The sequence below is a fragment of the Ambystoma mexicanum genome, chromosome 5q, assembly GCF_040938575.1.
Source record: "Ambystoma mexicanum isolate Mex_15411 chromosome 5q, UKY_AmexF1_1, whole genome shotgun sequence".
Classification (NCBI taxonomy): Eukaryota; Metazoa; Chordata; class Amphibia; order Caudata; family Ambystomatidae; genus Ambystoma; species Ambystoma mexicanum.
The window spans coordinates 522,000,199-522,015,729 of record NC_090933.1 but is presented as its reverse complement, the minus strand read 5'-3'; the positions used below and the strand labels follow the sequence as shown (position 1 = coordinate 522,015,729).

The 15,531-nt window shown below is 45.3% G+C and overlaps 1 protein-coding gene across 2 annotated transcripts in view; it reads right to left on the bottom strand.

The window, feature by feature from the left end:
- The window catches only part of SPIDR (scaffold protein involved in DNA repair), a 3,076,965-nt gene that overhangs the window by 423,390 nt on the left and 2,638,044 nt on the right, over window positions 1–15,531 (bottom strand). The gene's annotated exons all lie outside the window — the stretch shown is intronic.

Genomic DNA, 15,531 nt, shown 5'->3' with positions numbered 1-15,531 from the left:
CTATGTCTCCTGGTAATCGAAGAGTATAATGGTAATGCTTTACTTGGTGCAATTTGCTCTGAATTTCTCTGTCTACAGATAAAGTCCACTGGCTGAAAACTCTCTTTCACCTGCTGCTCTGCACTCTACCTGAATTAACTTCTCGCCCTAACTCATACTTCAAATACTGAAACTTAAAATGTACCACCAGCAATAATGAATCGTTTTTTATTTGAAGTGATTTATGAAAGTGCCACAAGTACGTTTTCGTCACTTTCAGGCACTTACCTTGATCGGCATACATGGGAGTACAACATTTAACAGGTAGAACAGGGATGTGCAATAAGTAGGAACACAATGAAGTAAAAACACAAAACCTAAATTATACAAAACAGGCTATTAGCAGTCCATTAAGAGAATTGGGTGGCCTATAAGGGGTGCCTGAATTGCTCTAGTTAAGTGCGAGTGGTATAAAGCCTGCGAGAGCTCTACGGCAGGTGAAAACCGATCGTAAATCTAGCTTTCTTTAAGCGGTTTCTTCTTCACTCCGGATTGGAAGCACTTATCTTTAATCGGTACATATTCTGCCATTCTAAAACGTTGGACCCTGTGCCATAACAGATTTAAGCAATAAGCCCCGAGCTGAGAGTGTGTGTGGGGGCATTACCGCTTCAGGTCCCAGGGAATTACCTGAAACAGTAATGCCTCCCCAACCAGCCCACCCCCAGCGAGGGGTTTACTGTTATTTCTTTTGAGGGGTTTACTGTTATTAGTACTCCAACCAGTAAGACTGGGTTACTAATAAAGTCTTTTTTTAAGTTGTGAGATGGCATCAGTGTTTCACAACTGAAAAAAATAAAGAAAAAAAGATGGAACAGAGAGGCGGGACTATAAGTGTTCCCTCCTCCCTTTCCATGGTGGCCATTAAAAACAAATAAAACAAGTAAATACAGAAAACGGCTGCTAGGGAATGGGGAGAAGGGAATCGCCCTTTCCATGGAAGCAAGACACGGAAATGGAAGGAACATAGAGGGACGCAGAACAAGTGCAGCTAAGGCTTTGTCAAGTACACAAACAGCGTGTATACCAAAAGGTATCTCACAGCATTTACTAGATACTCTAATGTAGCAAACCTTCAATTATTATCACAGCATTCTTTATTGTATTTATACATAGAAAAAGACACAATAAATAAAAAATCATTCATTTAAAATACATTGCTAAATCCGTAGTTCTACAGTTATTGCGAATTGAACACACACATTCATCTGTAGCCAATATCCAAACCATTCAATCCAAGCCACACTCACTCCCATACATTATTCATTCATACAGTGCCAAAACGCTAAAAGACAATTTATAAATAAGATAGGTCATGAAAATTGACCTAAAGTGCAAAGTGCTACATTGACATCAAATTCACGTAGTAATCAGATACTGGCATGTATCAAATGTCTATTCTGATACAATGAATCACCACAAACTTCATATAGGGCTGTCCAGCTTTTGTTGTCCAATGGAGCTTGTGAAAAAGGTGTCTACTCGAGGTTCGGCTGGGTAATCTAGCCGCATCTCATAACCCAGCCATCTTCATGACACAGGAAATCATTCCTGATCACAATGGTGGGTGTTACCAACTGGTGACTTGTGTTATAGCAGAGTGGGCGAAGAATCATCCAACCGGGATATTTGGAAAAGCAAGGACAAGGGGGGGTTGGATCATTCGACTCCCAAAGGAGTGAGCTGGCATGAATCTCGGTGCCAGGAGGGTCAAATCAGGTCTTTCTTCAACTTGTCATGGAGTGCAATTGCATCTACCAGGGGTCTCGTTCGCGTCCTGACAGGCCGCAAATGTATTTCGCTTGATGTCGGTTCCATGTTCGAAGGTAAGGCTTTGTTAGGCTGGTAACGACCTAGCGAAGGTCAATGAGATAGCATGTTTCAATCTTTGTCCCTCGCCGGGTACTAATTTCCATTAATGATTTTCTTTTTCAGGACCATTGTAGGTGGGCACAACACTTTGATGGAAATTCTGTTCTCAATTGAAAACCATTCAGGGGAGTTTAAGGCTGGTGTTACATGGTTGAATTTGTTGAGAATGCTGCAACATGCTCTTGGTATACCATCCTACGAAACCCAATTCCACCTTTTGCCACCCTCAAATAGCATTGTGCTCAGTAACATGAATTCCTGGTAGAAACAAACCATGAGCCAAGCAATGTACAACCTTACCATAAGGCCCCCCAAGTCTCTCGCTAAATGTTGCTTGGCCATCATAGTGCCAAGGTGTTGCTCTTGAAGTGGGAGAATGGAAGACCAGGCTCCCGTCCTTCACCTCTCGCGCTTGGCCTAAAGGGTCACGGCCCAGGCACCCGCCACGAGAAGAGTTTGCCCATCTACCAGACGACCAAATACCCTGGTACAGGAACATACAGATGTGTCCATCTGCCTGCCCAGCAGCCCGCCCTGCCCATGCCGACACCTGCGGCACGGATCAACTAGACTAAAACCTACACGTCATTAGAGATGCCATGACGACCTAGCCAACGGTCAGCACACCTGTGCAAATATACACACTGGACACTCCCGCACCAATCTACACGAAGAATATACTCAGTGCTATGACGTAGGCGACAGACATACTCACGGATGTGCATCTTTATTATTTTCCACATAGGCTCTCAAAATGCAGAAACGCAAGACGCATCATGAACCCATCTAAAAAGCTTGCTTACGCTTCTCCTAAAACCAGGTGCCACAATGAGAAATATAATGAAGACACGATACTGGTCATAAGACAATATGGTACTATAACCTAAAGCGCCTGTGCACCAAACGGTTCCATCTATACACCAGGCCTAAGTAGGCCGCAAGCAAGAGCTTCCATGGACGTTAAAGGAACAAGAGTCAGGTTGCTGATCCTGCAGAATGAGCCCGGCGAAAGCAAACAGCCAAGGTCGCAATGTTGCAAACCCACATTCCGAAAGCAGACCATCAAGGGCACGATGTTGCAACCTCGCACGCCGCACACCAACGTTAAAGTCACACCTGCAAATTAAACCAGGCACATAGTGGAAAAACAATATTAATTGTGCAGAATTCTGCCTCAAACACGGTCCCACCTCACGTGACCAAGCCGAACCTGACAGGATGCCAAGCCCAGGAAGAAGAAGGCGTCTGGATCCCTCGTTACAAGACATAGGCAGATACAATTAAAAGGCTCAATGGACATCTGCGACAGTGGGAGTAGTCGGCCTTCCAGCTTATGAATAAGTCCTCACATTGTCTGCACGTACTCATAGTGAAACATTGTTGCAAATAACAGGTACACCGAGAGCTGGGAACAGCGATGGTCCCGGGCTGGGAAGCTCGCGGGCGCACCAATCAGAACATGGGGCTCTTATCACTGACGCCATTAACATTAACCAATCATCAGGGGTCTTCATGTAACAATTCTCATGTATCTAATTGTAGGGACAACCAAGATATATCACCTGACTAACCCTTGTCCACTAATATTGTTCTCTATACGTATGCTATACTAACCCTACCACTCGAGCAACCAATTAAGAGTGGCGATAGGTTTTTTTCTAACTTTCCAAGGTGACGCAAGTAGCGCGTCATACTAAGGTAAAAAGGGCCTGCGAGCCCTACGATTGTGTGTGTGTCAGGACGGACGCGTACGATCCTTGACCCATCCCTGCCGTTTTTGTCTAATAAACAGCAGAGTCACCTTGCTTCTTGCGTGTGTCTCATACTCTATCTCTTTTGGGATTACGGGAGGAGTTGGGTCCTCCCTGCCCGGAGGTCTGCGGACGGCCCGGCCGACCCCGGCAGAATTCCCCCCCCCCCCCGACACTCTCAATCCCAAATTTGCTCAGACTGGCAATACTTCGATTTCTAAAGCTACACCCATTTTATGGTCCAATCACTTGGGTGTTCTATTAAAAATCCAATACTCTATGCTAACAGCATATCTCCATCAAGCTCTCAGAAATAAATATCATCAATGGAAACTTATCTCCCAAAACCTCAGTGATCACCCAATGTCTCCGAACAGCAGCCGCAATTGAATCCCTTCACACTTGCCTGTGCACCCCGCTGTAATGAGTTCTTCCACCACAAAACCTCAAAATATGTCCAACAATATCTCTCGGCAAAACAGTTTAACCCTCCCTTACAAAACGAGAAGAACAAAAGAAAGAAATCTTGAACAATGCCGGTGATCCCCCTTCCACAATAGAAGCCTGCCTATCTCACTCAGTGCATATTTTTCAGATCAGCCATCAGCCAAGCTAAAACAGCCTTTTTCTACTGCCGCATCCTTGATGTGAAAGGTTTCTGTGCTTAACTCTTTAAAGTACTATACTGTCTTAGCTATCTAAACCTCTTCTTTACACAACACTCAAAAACCTTTGCAACAAGCCCTCACTCTTCCATCAAACCAACATCTCCTTGCTGTGCGAGATCTATAATCAAGTGGTGACCCTCTCACAATTGAGTCCTTAAACATTCCCAGGCATCCACTCCACCATCAAGCCACTCCTTTCTCCCACAGCTCCCCCGATTCAATTTTAATCTTTATTCTGTAAATGCAAGTTCACGCATCTGGTCAGCAAAAGCTCTCAGTCTGTGATCTCTCACTACCCTGTGAGTATTATGAACCACTCTCTCCTCTTAGCAGTCGTATTCCCCTGAAAGAAGCGATTATCTTTGAATTTGTTACATAAACACGGCCTGAATTTTAGGACCCTCTCCACCGAATGACCAATCTTAACTGCTTTTTACCTGCCAAGAACACTGAGGTTATTGTTGCCTGAATATGTTGAAAGGTAGCTCAAAAGCAACACTATCCCCAACACTATGTAGGTGCGCATGCACACTGGTTGCAACGCAATCTTTCTTTGTATCCTTTTGGACAGCTCAGGATGGCAGTGGGTCTATACACTAGTCCACGTAGACCTCGATTATGCTTCCAACACCACCAATGACCAAATTCTACTTGAATGTACTCAGCTCCAAGCTGGTCTCCAAAATGCCCTAAATTGTATATCTTTCTATGTGAAAAACAGATCACAAAAACATGTTACTCTCTTTTCTTCTGTCCTCTTTTTCAAATTACCTGCATGGTTCCTCAAGGCACACCCTTATCCCTCTCCTCTTCAATCGTTACCATTTTCTTTAATGACCACATATACACAGATGACTCCCAAATCCTCCTCAGACTTGGCAGAAAGCACTGCCAACCCAAATCACTCCTCGCATGCTGCCTACTAGCTCCAACTAAACCCACCAAAAAGGTAGTGGCTAGTCACTGGTCAAGTCTCCACACATGGTATTAACGCCTCTGTCCATCCCAACCCAGCCAAATACATTAAATACCTTGGATTCCTCCACCACAAAGATCTCTTGCTAAAGTCATAGTAAGGCAGGCCTCATCTAACACTGTTTTATGGATAAATAACACTTATTACATTATGGATCACATTAAGAAGTAAAACGATCTCCTTTAATTCTTCAGATAGTCTAATCAAAGATTAATTCAACTATATATATATATATATATATATATATGCACACACACACACACACACTGGTACAGAGCCCTTCACAAGAAAAGAAGAACAAAAATGTGACTAGATAATCTTCACACTTTAACACTTTTGAAGTGGGAGAATGGAAGAACAGGCTCCCGCCCTTCCCCTCTCGCGCTTGGCCTAGAGGATCACGGCCTAGACACCCGCCACGAGAGGAGTTTGCCTATCTACCAGACGACCAAATACCCTGGTACAGGAACATACGGATGTGCCCACCTACCTGCCCAGCAGCCCGCCCTGTCCATGCCGACACCTGCGGCATGGATCAACTCGACTAAACCTACACGTCGTTAGAGATGCCATGACAACCTAGCCAACGGTCAGCACACCTGTGCAAACATGCACACCGGACACTCCCACACGAAGAACATACTCAGTGCTATGACGTAGGCGACAGACATACCCACGGACGTGCATCTTTATTATTTTCCACATAGGCTCTCAAAATGCAGAAACGCAAGACGCATAATGAACTTATCTAAAAAGGCTTGCTCACGCTTCTTCTAAGAACCATGTACCATAATGAAGAATATAACGGAGACACGATACTGAGGATAGAGCAATATGATACCGTAATCTAAAGCGCTCTGCCTCAAACGGTTCCACCTATGCACCAGGCCCAAGTAGGCCGCAAGCAAAAGCTTCCATGAACATTGAATGAGTAAGAGCTCGGTTGCTGACCCTGCAGAATGAGCCCGGCGAAAGCACACCCCCAAGGGCACGATGTTGCAATTTTGCACGCCGCAAGCCGACGCCAAGGTCGCACCTGCAAGATAAACCAGGCACACAGTGGGAAAAACAATATTAATTATGCTGAATTTTGCCTCAAACACGGTCCCACCTCACGTGACAAAGCCAAACCTGACAGGATGCCAAGCCCAGGAGGAAGGAGACGTCTGAATCCCACGTTTCAAGACACAGGCAGATACAATTAAAAGACTCATTGGACATCTGCAGCAGTGGGAGTAGTCGACCTCCCAACATATGAATAAATCCTCACATTGTTTACACCTACCCATAGTGAAACATTGTTGCAAATGACAGGTGCACCGCGAGCTGGGAACAGCGATGGTCCCTGACTGGGAGGCTCGTGTGTGGACCAATCAGAACATGGGGCTCTTATCACTGACGCCATTAACATTGACCAATCCTCAGAGGTCTCCATGTAACAATTTTCATGTATCAATTTGAAGGGACAACCCAAGTATACCACCTGACTAACCCTCAACCACTAACACCGTTCTCTATATGTATGCTATACTAACCCTACCACTCGAGTAACCAATCCAGAGTGGAAATAGGTTTTTTGCTAAACTTTCTAAGGTGACGCAAGTAGCGCGTCATACTAAGGTAAAAAGGGCCTGCGAGCCCCACGAGTGTGTGTGTGTGTGTCAGGACGGACGCGTACGATCCTTGACCCATCCCTGCCGTTTTGTCTAATAAACAGCAGAGTCACCTTGCTTCTTGCGTGTGTCTCATACTCTATCTCTTTTGGGATATACGGGAGGAGTTGGGGCCTCCCTGCCCGGAGGTCTACGGACGGCCCGGCCGACCCCGGCAGAATTTCCCCCAAACACTTTATTCAGCAAAGATACTTCTTATGCCTATTACGTTCTAGAAAAGATGCTTCTTTTTATGCCTATTATGATATATGATATGGCATTTGTAACGCGCCTATACGCAAGTGTTTCAAGGCGCGACGAGGCAAGGAAGGTGGAACAGAGGGAGGAACAGAGACAATGATCTTACTAGGCCAAGTGACATTGAGATTGCGCAAGTGCAGGGGAGGCGGGAGGGGGAAAAGTGCCAGGGGGAAGGGGAGGGGGCAGTGCTGTACATGGGATCAAAACAATAACAAGAAGTGCGGCCAGTAGGTGGCTGGTGCAAGGGTAAATCCAGAAAGAAGGTTTCCAAAAGTGCAGGTAGGGGGACTGTAGGGTTACAGATACAGACCCAAGTGCAAGGGTTGCCGGGAGGCAGTGCAGGTGTGCAACTGGGCGGGTAGGGACCTGGGCCCGAAATCAGAGGGTAGCCAGGTGACCAGTGCAGTATCAACAGGAAATCAGCTGGGGAGAGAAAGAGAGAAGGCAAAAGCAAAGCGGACGGTCTTGAGGTGCTTTCAGAACCGGAGATGGTTCTCCTCGAGCTTCAGAGAGGCAGGGAGGCTGTTCCAAAGGGAGGCCCAAGTGAAGAAAGAGATCTACCACCAACACGTTGCTTGGAGAAGCGACTGACCCTGGGGGAGGTGGAGGAGTGAAGAGCTCGAATAGGAAGGTATTTACGAAGAGAGAGTTGGAGGTATTGAGGACCCAGGCCCCAGAAGACCTTGTGGACAATGCAGCTACTGGGAGCCAATGCAGAGAGTTCAGTGCTGGAGAGATACAATCCCTGGGCTTGAGGCCAAGGACAAGTCTTGCAGTCCTATTCTGGATGTTTTGCAGAGGGCGGAGAGTAGAAGCAGGCAGATTTAGAAAAAGGAGAAAACCAGAGCTCTAGAGACAGTGAGCTTTTGGAGGAAGGAGAGGAAAGGAAGAATACCTCTGAGGAGGTGCAGTTGGTAGTTTGACTTCTTAGAGACGTCAGAGATGTGAGGCGAAAAGGAGAGTGTGGAGTCGAAGATGACCCTGAGGTTCTTAGCATCATAGGTGGGAGCAGGAAGAGGGACAAGGGAGGCCGGCCAGAGAGTGACAGGAAAGGAGGGTGTAGGTGTGCCGATGAGGAGAATCTCCATCTCACTGGCATTAAGGCAGAGATCGTTGGCGGCTCCTGGATAGCAGACAGACAGCCAGAGATGAGAGAAGGAGAATAGGTGGCAGAGGGGAGCCTGAAAACGTGCTGAGTGTCATCCGCATAGCACTGAAAGTTGGAGCAGAGAGCAGCAATGCAGTGGGCGAGAGGTTTCAGGTATTGGTTGGTCAGGGAGAGAGGTTAGACCCCTGGGGTACACCACAAGTAGAGAGTGAGATAGCGCAAAGGAAGGACCCAAGTTGGACCTGAGAGGGTCGATCAGAGAGGAACGAGATCAGCCCGCCAGGGCCTGATCGGTGATACCCAGGTTACCACGGAGAAGGTTGAGCAGGATGGCATGGTTCAACGTGTCAAAGGCAGAAGAGAGATCGAGTAAGATGAGGACAGAGGGGAGATTAGAATCAAGGTTAGAGAGCAGGTCTTCACGGATGTTCAGGAGAGCAGTTTCTGTGCTTCTGGCTGCTCTCAAGCCAGACTGATGGTCATTGAGACAACCAACAGATTCAGTGTGAAGATTAAGCTGGGAGATGGCTAGCTTTTCCAGGTGTTTGCCCATGAAAGGAGTGATGGAGGTTGGGTGATAGTTAGCTGGGCAGGAGGGGTCGGCTGAGGGTTTCTTGAGAAGAGGGTTCACAAGAGAGTGCTTCAGGGGGGAAGGGGAGTGTAGGCTATTATTGATATAAGCACAGATACTATCAGCCTGATGCGCCTTGAGACCAAAGCTACACCTCTTTGGGACTATTAAGCTGAAACGTGTCTGGACTTGCTTTTGGTATCATGAAGAATAGATGTGATCGAGCAGTTCGGCTTAGAAATCCCCTTCTGAGTTGAGACCAAGCTGTGGTCGGCATATGGCCTTTCCACTTGTTTGATGGAATCATGTGCAAAAAAAACCAATGGTTTGTGGGTATCCAAGAGCAATGCTAGTGGTTGTGATTTATTTCAAACCTATCATCCATCACTCTTTACTGTTGAAACGGAATAGGCAAGAGGGCGATTTAATAAACAAAGGCTCTGTGATACTGCTAGAGGGCACAGCAATCATGGCTGTCTACTACTGTAGTTCTGTCCCCAGCCTCTGTTTTTGTGCCCCAACCACCCCCTTAAATATAAGGCACTCAGTGGTTTGTAGCAACCCAAAAGACCCCAGGGCACGCCAGGCAGCTTTTAAAAAGAGGATTGAGCTGAACAAAGAGGTGTGTTAGTGGGCACTGGGAGCAGCACGAGTGAGATCTTCACGCAACAGTGGCCAGCCATCACTGCAGACAGCTGGTCACTACGAAGTGGCAGAGTACATGACTGGCAGAGAACAGCATCACTTGTGAGTAGTAGGTCACTGACCCTTCATGGGAACTGCTGATCTGCGGACACCTTGATAACAGAGACTAAAGGATTTTGCCATTCCAATGGTCCTGCTGGAGCTGAGCGAATTATGGTGAGGAAACGAACAGGAGTGACTGCACCCCAGCCAGAGCAGAACTATCTGGGACACCAAGCAAGATACCAAAAGTATCTATTATTGTATATCCGAGTCCTGCAGAAACAGTCCTCCATATGAGAATTTAAAGGTAGGGTAGAAAAGGGAGAAGGCGGGTTTTGAGTTCTTGGCAAAAAATAACTCTCTCTCGACTCTTTGGTACTTAAAGAAGAGGCTAGATTCTCAGAGATGAAAACACGATCAGGGGTGCTTGAATGTACACTTAAGGATTCTGAAAACCAAGAATAAAGTTAAACTTCCATATCTTGGGTGTCCCAGAGGTGTAGGGGGAGATCCCCAGAGGAAGTGGAGATACTCTTTAAGGCTATAGTCGAAGACCTCTTTCAGGATTGGGCTCATTGGCAATTGGCAATTCAAAAGTCCCATGGTGCTAGAAGGATGGCTTCAGGTCCAGGGTCAATAGTAGTGTGATGTCATATATTCAAAGGTTAAGACAGACTTTTAAGAAAAAACAGAGGTAAAACGCCTTTAGGACTGAGGGCTAAAATATTCTGTTATTCCAGCGCTCATCATCATTGACCTTATTCAGACAAGGAGAATGGGGATAACTAACATCCTGGTTGAGTGGCAAAGGTGTAAAATATAGATGGACCTACCCATTTGCCCAAGCTTTCAAAATTGTAAGAGACAAGTATTTCCTGAATCATCCAGAGGAAGCACGACAGGCTTCTGAGGCACTGATTGCGGAGACATAGTGTGAATGAAGCCGCAATAACAAGACATCCCACCCCCCTTCCAGACTACCCACAATTTGTCAAAAGCGCAAAGCAGATCCGGGTTGAAAGTGCCAGTGTAAAGAAATATTAAACAAACAAACAAAAAAGCCACCAACCACAGGAATAATTAAAGGCAAATATTTCACCTGGTCAGACCCTCAAGTTTTCAGGACTATCTAAGAAGGAAGGCTATTGGAGAGATATCTGCATTAGGGGCGCTTATCCATCCTGGAAAGAGGGCATATTGGGATTTGTCAGTTACTAGTTAAGCTGGTGGAAGAATCTAACTCAGATTCATAGACTAGTTTGACGTATTATATAGTAGAGACTTAACATAGATAAATGGTATGATTTGGATTTTTCCGATAATGCTAATTCTTTCTGTGCTTTGTGACAGGGAGAGGAAATAAGAGAATTTCAGTGAGGAAAGTATTAGAGGAGGGAGGTGAGAATTTGACTTCTAGTGACTCATTTCGTTTTAGGATTTTTCTTTTGGTACATTTTCAGAACAGGCCTTTTTCCATCCGCCAACCCAGACATCACTAATAGTTGTTCTCTTTGGTCGGGAAAACAAAGAGAGGAAAATACCCACCAGTGCTGGCAGTAGTGAGCCGAAAGAGATACTGTCAGATTTGGGCATTAACATGAGAATGATGTCAAGAGTTGTACATGACAGCTATGGTACGGGCATTGATACACAAGCTCAGTCTGTAGTGGATAAAGAGCTTAGGGAGGAAGAGGAACGAGGACATTGAAGACCTGGAATATGTTTTTATTCTGTGCACTTTAGCATTTAGTCAGGTGCAGTCAAATGCAATCCTTGTGATTCTGGTTTACTTTACGAATCAGCTGCACGCCAGCTGGGTTTAGGTTCAAATTCATACATTGACCAATGAAAACCTTTCCTGATGTTATGGGTGCGAGGTGGATTATAGCCACCCTCAATGTTAAATGATTAAACCCACCTAATGAAGGTTCATTAAGGGGTGGGATTTTAAGAAGAATCATTTGACATTTTATTTCTACAGGAAATTCCTCATCAATAGGGGGAAGAAAGCGTATTGAAATGTGTGGTTTTGAGGCAGTCTTATTGGATATCGACCTAAGCAAAAGAGCAGGATTAGGGAAAACTTTGTCAAGTAAACTTTACCTTAAGCATATTAAAGTTTAGAAGCTCACAGAAGGCAGACTTGTAATGATTGAGTAAATACATGACGGGAGTATGTTAGCTTGATGTACCTGCTATTCCCCTAATAAGGGACAAGTTGACTTCATGGGAAAAGCATTTAGTGATTGGTTATGAGCCATAGAGGCTTCTTATTATATGGGGGAATTTAATCTGATACTTGGTTAGTTGATGGACAAGCTATCGTAGAGTGCTGAAGCCCCAAGAGTTGAGAAATTACCCGAACCGTTTATCTTTATTGGTGAAAAACTGTGGATTAGCGGAGTCCTGGAGTGTAGTCAACCCTAAACGAAGGGTTTACACATTTTCCTAAGCTTTGTTGAAGCTATTCGAGGCAGGATTATTTGTTTTTAGAAAAAGGGAAGATGGGATTAAGGACCTTGGTCTAATCATATGGTCATAATCTGTTTAGATTTATGAATGGGTAACACGAAACATAGGTAGGAGGCAATGTAATAATATATATTTTTCAAAGACTTACTTAAGAAGGTAAAACAAGAAACAAAGGGCTTGCTACCCCAATGGTATAGTGTGGGATGCTACTAAAGCCAGACAGATTGCAAGTCACAGTACTGCACTACAGTTAAAAGATGCCAGCCCAAACACTAGCTGCACACACCCTGTACAGTGTTCCGCTGCTCTCGAGCTAGGTACACGCTTTAAACGATAAAATAAATAAATATAATAAAGCCACATCCAGAGGACTAATTATGAAAGAGGGAGCTAGGAGGAAAGTTTACTTTAATGAGAAAGTAAATTTGCATCAATCCTGAGCTAACCTTAGACACGTAGAATCCCAAAAGGGTTCATAAAGAGAACTGGTTTTGACTTTCTTAGGGATGAACTGGGTTCGCTCCAAATGGTGGAAACCTTAGGATGTGAAGTACTTAAGGCAAAATATTTACAAAAAAGGTGGACGTGACAGTAACTTCAGGATAGGAGGGTTTTTGCTATTTGCAAAGAGAGAGAGACAGGAGTATTAACTAGGGTTCCTATAGAGATAGTGGAAGCTTGTGCAAATTATTATGAACAACTTTATATGGCAGAGGAGACATTTCCCCAGTCACAGATTATGGATTATCTCTTTGGTCTAGTGCTACCTGTGATGTTGGAGAATCAGTTGGCTCAATTATATGCATGCAGTCCAAAATGTATCCTTTTGGGATCTCCCATTGCGCTTTGTTCTTCACACAATGTTCCATAATAGACCTCCCTGTTCACCACATAGCTCCCCTTCCTCATACTCATTCTCTGAGGGATACCTCAGGAACCACCATTGTTCCCCTCTTACCCCCCCGATCTCATCTTCCATTATCCTATGGCAACCCTGCTACTCTCCAAAGGCAATTTGTCCCTCTCCCCAACCCAAGCCACCATACTCCCCACTTACAACTCCTCCTTGGCCGCTTTTTTCATCCTTTAGTCAGCGATGGACATTTTGTTTACGTTACACTCTAGAACGTTGCACTATAGAAAGCACACCGTTCGCTCAACTCAAGATTGTGATTAAAAGCATTACATTCGGCAAATCCCATGGTAAGGATGGGGTTACAGTTCTGTTTTACAAGTGGTTTGTTGAGCTTTGAGTCCTAAAACTAGTGTGAATTTTTTTTAAACTCTTTTTATTAATTAACAGTGGTCTCAACAGCTACAGCAGCTTCACTCCCATAATATATTCTAGTCATCAACCAGTTACAACTCTTACATACACTGTTACATGGAGGCTTCATCATCGGAGAACATTTCACACATATACATGCGGAAAGGACCCCATATGTCCTTTGATCGACTTGCGCCAGGCTTGGTCAAAACGTATTGTTCCTCACATTCATTAACATAGGTCAGTTTGCGGGGAAAGTGGTCAAGCTTGGTGGTGTAGAACTTTTCCAGTTCTGTACGATAAACTTCTTTGCCACTGCACATGACACATTAAATAGTCTTCTAGTTTTCTCGGAACACTTACCAATGTCTCCGAATAAATATTTTTGAGGAGTCAACTGTGGGGGTATCTGCGTGATTTCCGACAACATCTCAGCCACCTTTCCCCAAAATCCCACCAATGCTGGCACTCCGAGTACATATGAAAGGAGCCCACGCGTGGGGACCCGCATTTGGGGCACTCACCAGTGCAATCCCTTGCAAATTTGGCCATTTTAGCCGGTGTGTAGTGTAGTCTATTTATGATTTTGAATTGGATCAGGCGCAACCCAGCATTTAGTGAAACTTCTTTTGTAAGCGCACAATATCTATTCCATTTATCCTCCGGGATGGGCATCTGCAAGTCTGTTTCCCATTTGTCTTTAACCCGGTTCATTGTAGGGGTATGGGTTTGTACTGACATATACAGTTTAGAGATACCCAGCCCCCCTTTTGTGGTAATGAGTTGTGTACAAGGATGTGGGAGGGGTTCGTCGGGGAAAAACGGCCACCTTTTCTAGAACGCAGCTCTCATCCTATAATATTGTAGTTTTTTGAGTGGTCCACCGCCCAGTGCTCTCGTGAAGTCCTCCGGGGTTGCAAATTTACCATTTATGAACATATCACCCACCCTCATTTCCATATTGGGATCCCAGTCTTCCTGTATACTTGTATTGAATGTCGGGGGATACCCGGAAAGTTCCACAAGGGGGCCTCCGGGTTATAAGGTGTCTCCAGTTTCAACCTTTTAAATATTGCGCCCCAGGCCTGGACCGTACAACTAACCGGATCGTATTTGCATCTGTCTTTGTGTCGTGGGTTGAATAAAACCGACTTTATGTCTGTTGGGGATGTGGTGCGCGTTTATACCCACGTGTGTGGCGCTCCATCAGTCTCCTCATACCAATACTTTGCAAACTGTGCCTGGGCGACCAGATAGTAGAGCTCACAGTTCGGGGCAGTATACCTCTGGTGCAGTAGGGCTCTGTCATTTTTTCCCCACCCTATTCTGGCTGTTTTCCCATTCCAGAGGAAGGTCACTACCACTGATCGTAGCTTGGAGAAGAAATCCCTGACAGGCCATATAGGCACGTTTACAAAAAAATATAGTAGCTTTGGCAGGGCTATCATTTTAAGGAGTGCGATCCTACCATGTAGGGATATAGGGAGATGTCTCCAAATATGTAGCTTAGTATTCAATGTTTGTAGTGCTTGGTCATGATTGTCAATGTACAGGGTGTATCTGTTTCTGGATGCTAGAACCCCAAGGTATCTGATGTGTTGTTCCGACCATTTGAGTCCACAGGTGACGGCTGGGCATTTAGACGAGGGGGTAAGCGGGAATATTTCCGATTTAGCATTATTTATGGTGTATCCCGAGTATTCAGCTAACTCATGGATGACGGCCATTATGGGTGCAATGTTTTCTCAGGTTCTCGGACGTATAGGAGCGTATCATCAGCATATATTGAGATTAGTTGGGTTGAGCCTTTCATGTTTATTCCCTTATCCCCATGCCTCAATCTGATGGCTGCTGCCATGGGTTCTATGGTTAAAGCAAATAGTATGGGCGAGAACGGACATCCCTGCCGCGTGCCCCTACCCAGTTGGAATAGCTTGGAGATGGTTCTGTTGGTGCACACTCTGGCCCCGGGGGCAGTGTACAGCAGTCGCACAAATCTGATGAAGCCAGGTCCCACCCCAAATGTTTCCATTACCGTGAGGAGATAGACCCATGAGACAGAGTCGAACGCCTTTTCGGCGTCAAGGGCCAGTGCGACTGCGCTTCTGCCTGGACCTATCTGCGATCTGCGCCATTACACCAGACAATCTACGAAGGTTTAAGGAAGTAGACCTTTGGGGGAAAAAATCCATTCTCGTCAGGGCAAA